The sequence below is a fragment of the Emys orbicularis genome, chromosome 9 (genome assembly GCF_028017835.1).
Source record: "Emys orbicularis isolate rEmyOrb1 chromosome 9, rEmyOrb1.hap1, whole genome shotgun sequence".
Classification (NCBI taxonomy): domain Eukaryota; kingdom Metazoa; phylum Chordata; order Testudines; family Emydidae; genus Emys; species Emys orbicularis.
In genome coordinates, this window is record NC_088691.1 from 78,519,690 (window position 1) to 78,528,203 (window position 8,514).

The following is an 8,514-nucleotide window of genomic DNA, read 5'->3' on the forward strand; positions in this document are numbered from 1 at the left end:
TGTGCTGCCTTCTCCGGCAGAGGCCTAGTGCATGGGCAGAGACAGGGCAAACCCCTCAGCACATCTGCACTCAGTCTGGGCAGAAGCTTCTTGCCACCTCTCCCAGCCTGCTGCTGCAGCGGTGATGGGAAGGGAAGCCCTGGGCATGAGGGACTGCGGGGCTGATGGTAAGTGGACGCAGGGAGGAGGGCGCATGGGCAGAGCGCAGGCGAGACCCCAGGCTACCCTGCCCCATGCTGCGTGTGAGACGGGCCTGGGGAGCACCCAGCCAGGCCCTCGCACACTGGGAGCCTGCATGGGTAGCAGCACTGCTAGGGCTAGTAGCTAGGCCGGAGGGGCAGGGCGAGCCCCGGCAGTCGGAGCATTCATTCCAGCGCCACGAGCCGCAGCCGGCGGCCCTTCCCTCCCTGCATGGCTTGCTGCAGTCACAGCTCTCCTGGGGGCAGGGAGCAAAGGGCTGGAGCTCTTCACATGACAGAGCAGGTGCAGAGTGTCCAAGGAAGCTTGAGTATCCCTGGTGCAAACTAGAGCTGTCACCTCCCAAGGCACCCCTGTCCCACTGACTGCCCCTGGAGCGGAATCACAGGCTGTGTTCCAAGGGCTAGGACCAGACTAGAGACCTGCCAATGGGACCCCCAAATCAGGTGCCCAGAAAGGACAAGTGCAGTCAGAGAAAAATAACTGATTTGACTTGGTCTGTTTGGAAAAACCTTCATTAGAACATGGGTTTTGGTAGGGTTCTTTGTAGACCGTTGATGAGAGATCAGATAAATTAGCTCACTCGGGTTCTTTTTTTATTCAAAGACAAAACAGCCCAACAGAGGAAGGAAATGTGCTCCAGTAGCACAACTGGTTAGTGCACGGTAATTATAGAGTAGTATAGTATGTAGTGATGCTGGTGTTGTAAGTTCAAGTCTTGCGTGGAAAATCAGTTTGGGGGAGGTGTAGCTCAGTTGTTTGAGCATCGGCCTGCTAAACCCAGGGTTGTGAGTTCAATCCTTAAGGGGGCCATTTAAGGATCTGGGGCAAAAATCTGTCTGGGGATTGGTCCTGCTTTGAGCAGGGGGTTGGACTAGATGACCTCCTGAGGTCCCTTCCAACCCTAGTATTCTATGAAAGGATTAATGCTTTGTTTCCCAGATTGGTAAAGTCTGGCAGCATTCAAATCTGTTCTGAAATTATGAGTTACACACACACAGGGTTAAACACATACTTAACTCATGTACAACAATGGAAAGTTACACCCACTTTTTGATCAATTTCTTACCTTGTTTTGAATATAGCTTTCCAGAAGTTGGCAAACCCAGAGATATCATGCATCGGCACTAGGCTGGTAAGGATTGCATATCAGTACAGCCTCCACAAAATCATCTGTCATCGTCTGTGTGAGCTGTATCTAGCACATTGTCATATTTGGCAAGCTTTAACAGAACATGCAGCCCTCTGACAGATTCTACATGTACAGGGAACTGGGGGTGCATACAGTTCACTGTAAGCTTAGCATAAGTAAAAAGCATGCTGGGAATGTGATTCAGAGTTACACACTGTTAGCATAAGTAAAAAGAATACAAAGCCTTCTAGAAATATATATTGGCTAACAGTTCGAACTGACTGAAGTTTTCTAGTGCAGTCATGTATTGAGGATCGCTTAATATTTAGAATTTATCTCGATAACACACTTCCCCACTTATGGCTTGTCTATACCAGAGCAAGAAGTTATTTTTAGAATGTGGTGCTAACATGTTTTTAAACACAACATGCCCTGTCTATGCTAGATATTCCGTTGTATTTTAAAATCAATGTTTGCCAAAGGAAAAAAGGGAAGTTGGCAGGGAAACAATTGCCAAGAACCAAAGAAAGTATTGCAAACATTTGAGATTATAAAAATAAAGTTCTGAACAATTACATCCCAGTGCCCTTCTAACTCATGTTACTGTTCAGATCCAGTTGTGGTGAGTTTGGCTCATAGCAACAGAGTGAGCTGGCAAAAGGGAATTTTTTGTCATATGTTGCTTGTGCATATAGAACAAGAGTATATTATCAGGATGCTTGTTTGCAAAAAGCAGGACAGGATTGTAGCAAAATTAGGTTTTCATTTTGTGGTATCAGCATTCGGGATATTTTCACTCATCCTCAAGGAATCTCCTGCTTGTGGATATGGTATTTCTCTCTGAATGTACACTTCAGTCAGGAGGACAATTTTAGATGCGTGGGTATGTTGCTACATGTACAATATATAGGATCTTTTGAGGTGCCTTCATTGATGAACCTTGATCCATTATTTTGAAATGTTTTCATTACTTATCCTTAACCTTTTCCTGTTGCTCACAGAGCCCTGATGAGTCCAACATAAATATATATGCTAATCTGCCTTAAAAAAAATTCAGGAAACTTCTGCTCTGGCTCTGAACTGAGGGCATGAACCTTAAAAGAATACTCTGCTCTAAAATGGCCATATGCTCTTTTCCATTACATAGCACAAAGGGACGTGCAATGTAGCAACTAGTTACCCAAAAGTCTGGGAATTTCCTATGTGAGTAAGCAGTCTCTCAGTGCCAAGCTCCCAGCAAGAAATACAATGTACGCTAATCAGGCAAAGGCACGGGAAACCCACAAATCCGCTGCCCCATGTGAAGTTGAAGGTCAAGTATGATTGAATCATGGATTGCCTAATCCTGGCCTTATGTTCCAAAAAGACACCCAGATTTGGAAAGAATGTTGGTTAGAGCAGAAAGCAAGACCCTCTTCTAGGGCATATGAGTCCGCCCTTTGCTGTGGAAAAACAAGAGTGAGTTTGGAGTTCTGCTTTTAGCTCAGTCTGGATGTCACTTAGCCGTAATCCATTCCTGCTCACAGGCAGTCATAACTGAACACTTAGGGGCTGGCAGCAGTGAAACCAACCAAGGCCTTGCATAAATTCACATTTAGATGAAGAGTGAAGTCAGTTCAAGTAACTCAGTAAGAGGCTGGAACAGAAGTATAAGGAGTCTGATCATGCTAGCTGGCCTGCAGGGTTATTGACAGAGAGGGGGAGCAGGAGAAATAGTGTCCTTTTTTTATTTTATTTTATTTTATTTAAGGTCAGCATCCTCAATCTGGACCTGGAGTAGAAGATTTGGGATTGTTTTTAGAGGAGAGGGTTTGTCAGGAATCCCAACAAAAGTTTTATTATGGCATCTGCCTTTGAGTCACATGTCAACTGGGGGAGGGTTGTTGAAAGCAACACAATTTATACCTTTGTTCCTCTACGCCATGCCAGCGTTCACAGCTGTGGGGAAAAGAGTCATACTCTTGAATTGTTGTTAGTGTAGCACCGAGAAGTCCCAGTCCGGGACCAGGTGAGCTAACTGCTGTACAAACACAGAACAAAAAGATAGTCCAAGCCCCAAAGTGCCCACAATCCAAGTATAAGACAAAAGATAACAGAGGGTTACAGACAGACCAATGGGGGAGTACAGAGAAACAATGAGACAATGATCGTCAACATATTAGGCAGTGGGCTCTGCCACTAGCAGCCAAAACTGACAAGTTTTGCCTCGGTTTCATGCCAAAGGGGAGTTTTGTATAGGGATTTGAAGGTGGATAATAGGGTAACTGTGTGAATATTTATGGGGAGCTTCTCCCAAAAGTGAGGGGCAGCATGGGTGAAAGCACAAAGGTGCTTGTTTAAAAATTTAACAAGTGGGCAATGGAGGCTGATGTGGGCTGAGCGCAAGCAGGGGCTAACCTCTGGATACTGAATGAGAGACAATAGGTAGGGTGGGGATAGGTTGTGAAGGGCCTTGAAAGTGAGGACAAGGGGCTTGGCTGCACAGACAATTAGTCTGTGGCAAGCTGGGGTGTGAATCTACTCGCAGGAGCCTGCTGCAGACTAATTGTCTATGTGCACCTTGCTGATGCGTATTAACAGCTTGTTAATGTGCTTTGATCTAGTCCTCTTTGAAACAGGACAAGAGCACAGCAGGCTAGCGCAGGCTAGATTCACACCCCAGCTGGCTGCAAACTAAGGGTATGTTTACACTGCGCAGTTGTCGCCAAAACTTTTGTCTTTCATGGGAACTTAAAAAAGCCCCCTCGTGAAAGACAAAAGTTTTGCCAACGCAAGCGGCAGTGTGAACGCAGCTTTATCGGCAGGAGTGCTCTCCTGCCGACAAAGCTTATGCCGCTCGCGGGGCTGGAAGTATTTTGTCGGCAAAAGTGCCGACAAAATACTGCAAAAGAGCGTTCACACTTGCTGACTTTTAGCGACAAGGCTGTGTCGACACAGCCTTGTCGCTAAAAGCTCCGTAGTGTAGACAAGCCCTAAATGTTCATGTAAACAAGCCCATGGAGCTTATAATTGATACAATAGAGAAAAGGGAGCTAGTGAAGGGATGCAAAGAGAGGACGGGTGACGTGATCAAAGCGAAGGGCTAGCAAAATGTCTTGGCTACACTCGCGGATTCACAGCGCTGCCGCGGCAGCGCTGTGAAGCGCGAGTGTAGTCGCGCCGCCAGCGCTGCGAGAGCTCTCTCGCAGCGCTGCAAGTACTCCACCTCTCCGAGGGGAATAGCTTGCAGCGCTGCGAGGGAGCGTGCAGCGCTGCAGGCGCTGATTACACTGGCGCTTTACAGCGCTGCACTCACTGCGCTCAGGGGGGGTGTTTTTTCACACCCCTGAGCGCAGCAAGTGCAGTGCTGTGAATTGCCAGTGTAGCCAAGGCCTTAGTAGCAGCAGCATTCTGCCCGGATATCAGTGGGGCAAGATTACATGTGAAGGACCAGACAGAAGGCTGTTGCAGTAAATGAGATGTGAGATGAGCATGGGCAAGAGTTTTTAGGTGTGTGGAGGGATAGGAAAGACTGTGCCTCAGCGATGTTATATGGACAGAATCTGCAAGTCTTAGACATACTTGGATGTGAGGCCTTAGGGGGCCTAGTTGAAGATGGCACCCAGGTAATAGCCTGAGTGACAGGTGCAATGACCCCCAAAACTTAAGAAAAAAAAAAAGATTTTGCTCCATCTACAGTAGCTGTATGCTGTATGACCATCTGCGCCCATTGTACTGTCTGAATTACACACACCCTCCACCAATGGTGAATGACATGGAAGTCCATTTAATGTGGTGGATGGTGGAGGGGAGGAGAGTGGAGACTTTCCGCTTTGGAATTTCCTGCCTGTGAAGGCAGTTGGCAGGCCCCAGAAACCCATGGCGACTCTGTCTAAACCAGGGGCGGGCAAACTTTTTGGGCAACATCGGGTTTCATAAATTGTATGGAGGGCCGGTTAGGGGAGGGGGTCATGGCCCGGCCCCCACCTCCTATCTGCCCCCCCCAGGACTCCTGCCCCATCCAACCCCTGTGTTCCCTGAGGGCCCCTCTGGGACCCCTGCCCCATCCACACACCCCATTCCCTGTCCCCCTGACTTGCCGCAGACCCCTGCCGCCCCATCCAACCCCTCCTCTCATTCCTGACGGCCCCCAGGGACCCCTGTCCCATCCAACCACCCCTTCTCCCTGACCCCTGACAGCCCCTGGAACCCCTGCCCCTTACTGCCTCCTGCCGCCCCATCCAACCCCCCCTCCTTCCTGACTGTCCCCCCGGGACCCTTGCCCCCATTCAACCCCCTGTTCCCCCCCGACCACTCCGACCCCTATCCACACCCCCACTCCCTGACCACCACCCCGAACTCCCCTGCCCTCTATTCAACCCCACCTGCTCCCTGCCCCCTTACCGCGCTGCCTGGAGCACCGGTGGCTGGCGGCACTCCAGCCACACTGCCCGGCGGGAGCTGGGCCACTGCCACCGCCACCACACAGCTCAGAGCACCAGCTCAGGCCGGGCTTTTTCAGCTGCGCTGCCCCAGGAGCTCACAGCCCCGCCACCCAGAGCATTGCGTCGGCGGCGGGGCGAGCTGAGGCTGCGGGGGAGGGGGAACAGCAGGGGAGGGGCGAGCCTCCCGGGCCAGGAGCTCGGGGGCCGGCCAGGACGGTCCCACGGGCCAGATCTGGCCCGTGGGCCGTAGGTTGCCCACCCCTGGTCTAAACCCACCTAACGCTGGCCTGTGGCTGAATAGCATATGCTGAGTGTGCTGCCTAACATACAGAACTTCCTCCAGTGGTTTTTGTGCCTGTTTGTTGTGTTGTAATAAGCCTCTTATCCAAAATGTTTGATTTGACTAATGGATGATTAAAGAGCACATTTCTTTCTGAAATGCTCCCCATTAGGTATGAACATCTCCATGTAGGCACACTGGGCGAGATTTCTCCTCTCTCTCACTTAGGGCCCCATCCTGCTCCCCTTAAAGTCAGTGGGAAAACTCCCATTGACTTCTGTTGTGTGAGCCTGGAAACAGATACATCACAGATCCAGGTCTGGGTAATGACAGGAACATGTGTATCTAGGCATGACACAGAATGGAGGAGCTTATGACTGCCCCAAGGGAACTCTCTGGGCATTCAGAGCCAGAGGGAGCCATACAGGAAGGGCACAAAGTAGTGAGGCTCTGAAAGAGGCAGGTACCCCAAACAATGGATATGATTCACTACACTCCCTGCCCCCGGCAACATAAATATCTGAGGGGTTTTATTGACAAAACCAGAAGCTAACACAACTTCTAGACAAGTGACCAAATAGCAAGTGTGAAAAATCAGGACACTTTGCGGGGAGGAGGGGAGGCACGGGAGTATAGTTGCCTATATAAGACAAAGTCCCTAATATTGGGATATCTGGTTACCCTATTCCAGAACCAGTACCCTGAATCACCACCTAGAGATGGATCACAAGTCCCACCTATCCAGAGGGCACCTAATGCACTGATATAGCTCCACCAGTTCACTGGGAACCACAGGTGTTCAACGCTTTGGGTTTTGTCCGGAGGAGGCAGCATCCCATCCTCGGCCCAAAAACTCGTGGAACTATGTCAGTCCCAGTATTTTAGGTGCCTTCCCCAGCTAGACTTTCAGTGGTATGAGACCAGGCCCTTATGCTGGAGTGAGAGGAGAATCAGACCCACTGTATCTTTAATTGTGAGTTACTTACTTTTAAAAGCAAAGCATTGAAAATTCCCATGGCATCAAATCCTGAGGCCATTACGTGACACTTTGAGCCAAAATTCTCAATGCAGCCAATGGGTGTTTGACTGACCAAAGGCTGAGTAAAAACTGAGTTTGCAGATGAAGGATCTCTGCTGCATTCCTCTTAGGAAATGCTAAGCACCCTGAAACTCTACTGAAGTCAGTGGAGACGCAGGCGTTCAGCAGCTTGCAAGAGTTCATTCCAATGTAAGAACAGGCCCTCACATACTTTTTTCCTGAGCACCCAAAGTAAGGTATGTGGTATTCTGGGAGTTCTGCTTAACCTCTTTACTGAATTTAAGATGGATTTTATATCACGTAAAACATATTTTCCTTCCAAAGCAAAAAAACCCCAGAAAATTGAATGAATACCACAATTTTAAAACGTATTAGCTATTTAAATAGCAGTGAGGATGTAAGATAGAGCTGGAGCTTTCATATCTTAATCATATGATCTGGCAATTGATAAAAATGTGCTAGGGTTATTAAAAATATGTGAGTTTCTAATTCAGCCTTTCCTGGAAATGGCCTCATATTGTGCAGCACAGCTTCCAGAGGTTACAAAATAAACATAAAAGTTAGCCTTTCAAATACAAGTATGGAAAAACACAGGCTCTGTGGCCCAATCTGCAGAAAATGTCTGCAGTCTTCTGGGCAATATAAGCTCTGGAAGGCCATGGACGCCGGCACCACCACACCTACTCTGTCAGGGGAAAAGGTCACCCCACTGTGGTAGGCACAATGAAAAACAATCTGTGGCTCCATGGCAGGGAGTGAAACTTGCAGAGCTCTACAGGGGAGAGAACGTCACGTAAATAAGCTCCTCCTGGTAGCTCTGCGTCTTCCAAGTCTCAGGGCCGCACAGTTTGTGGAAGTGAGAGCATCCCTGCTCATGACAAAAGACATGTTTTTAAACCACAAGAACCATATGGTGCTACTTGTAACATTCTGCCTTGTCAGCCAGCCTAGGTTTAACACGCTATGGACCTACTGCCCTATAACTCTAACTGGTCCACAGACATTGCTAAGTACATCCTTTCATACTCCTCTAGACTAACTCCATTTTTTTGGTGTTAAATACTCAGATTATTCAATGTAGAAAGTTAGAGCCTGCTTCTGCTATGACTTACACCAGTCCTACACCATTGTAACTCCATTGACTTCAGTGGAGTTACTTCCCCTCATGCTGGTGGAAAACAAGGTAACAGGCACTTAAAGTACTACCATGATTGTGAGCTAAGGGCCAGCCTCACTCTTCAGTTTTGATCACAATTCTCAACATGTGCTTCTTTAGGCAGATAGGGCCATCACGGTTTAAAAGCACAGCATGCAACTGTACATCATTTATGAGCCTGATCTGCTTTTCAAACAACAGTGGAATTAAATAAAAAATGGTGATGGCTATGGTAGCAGAATGAATAGAGATTAAAAACTGATTTCTCCTAACATTTTTTCTGAT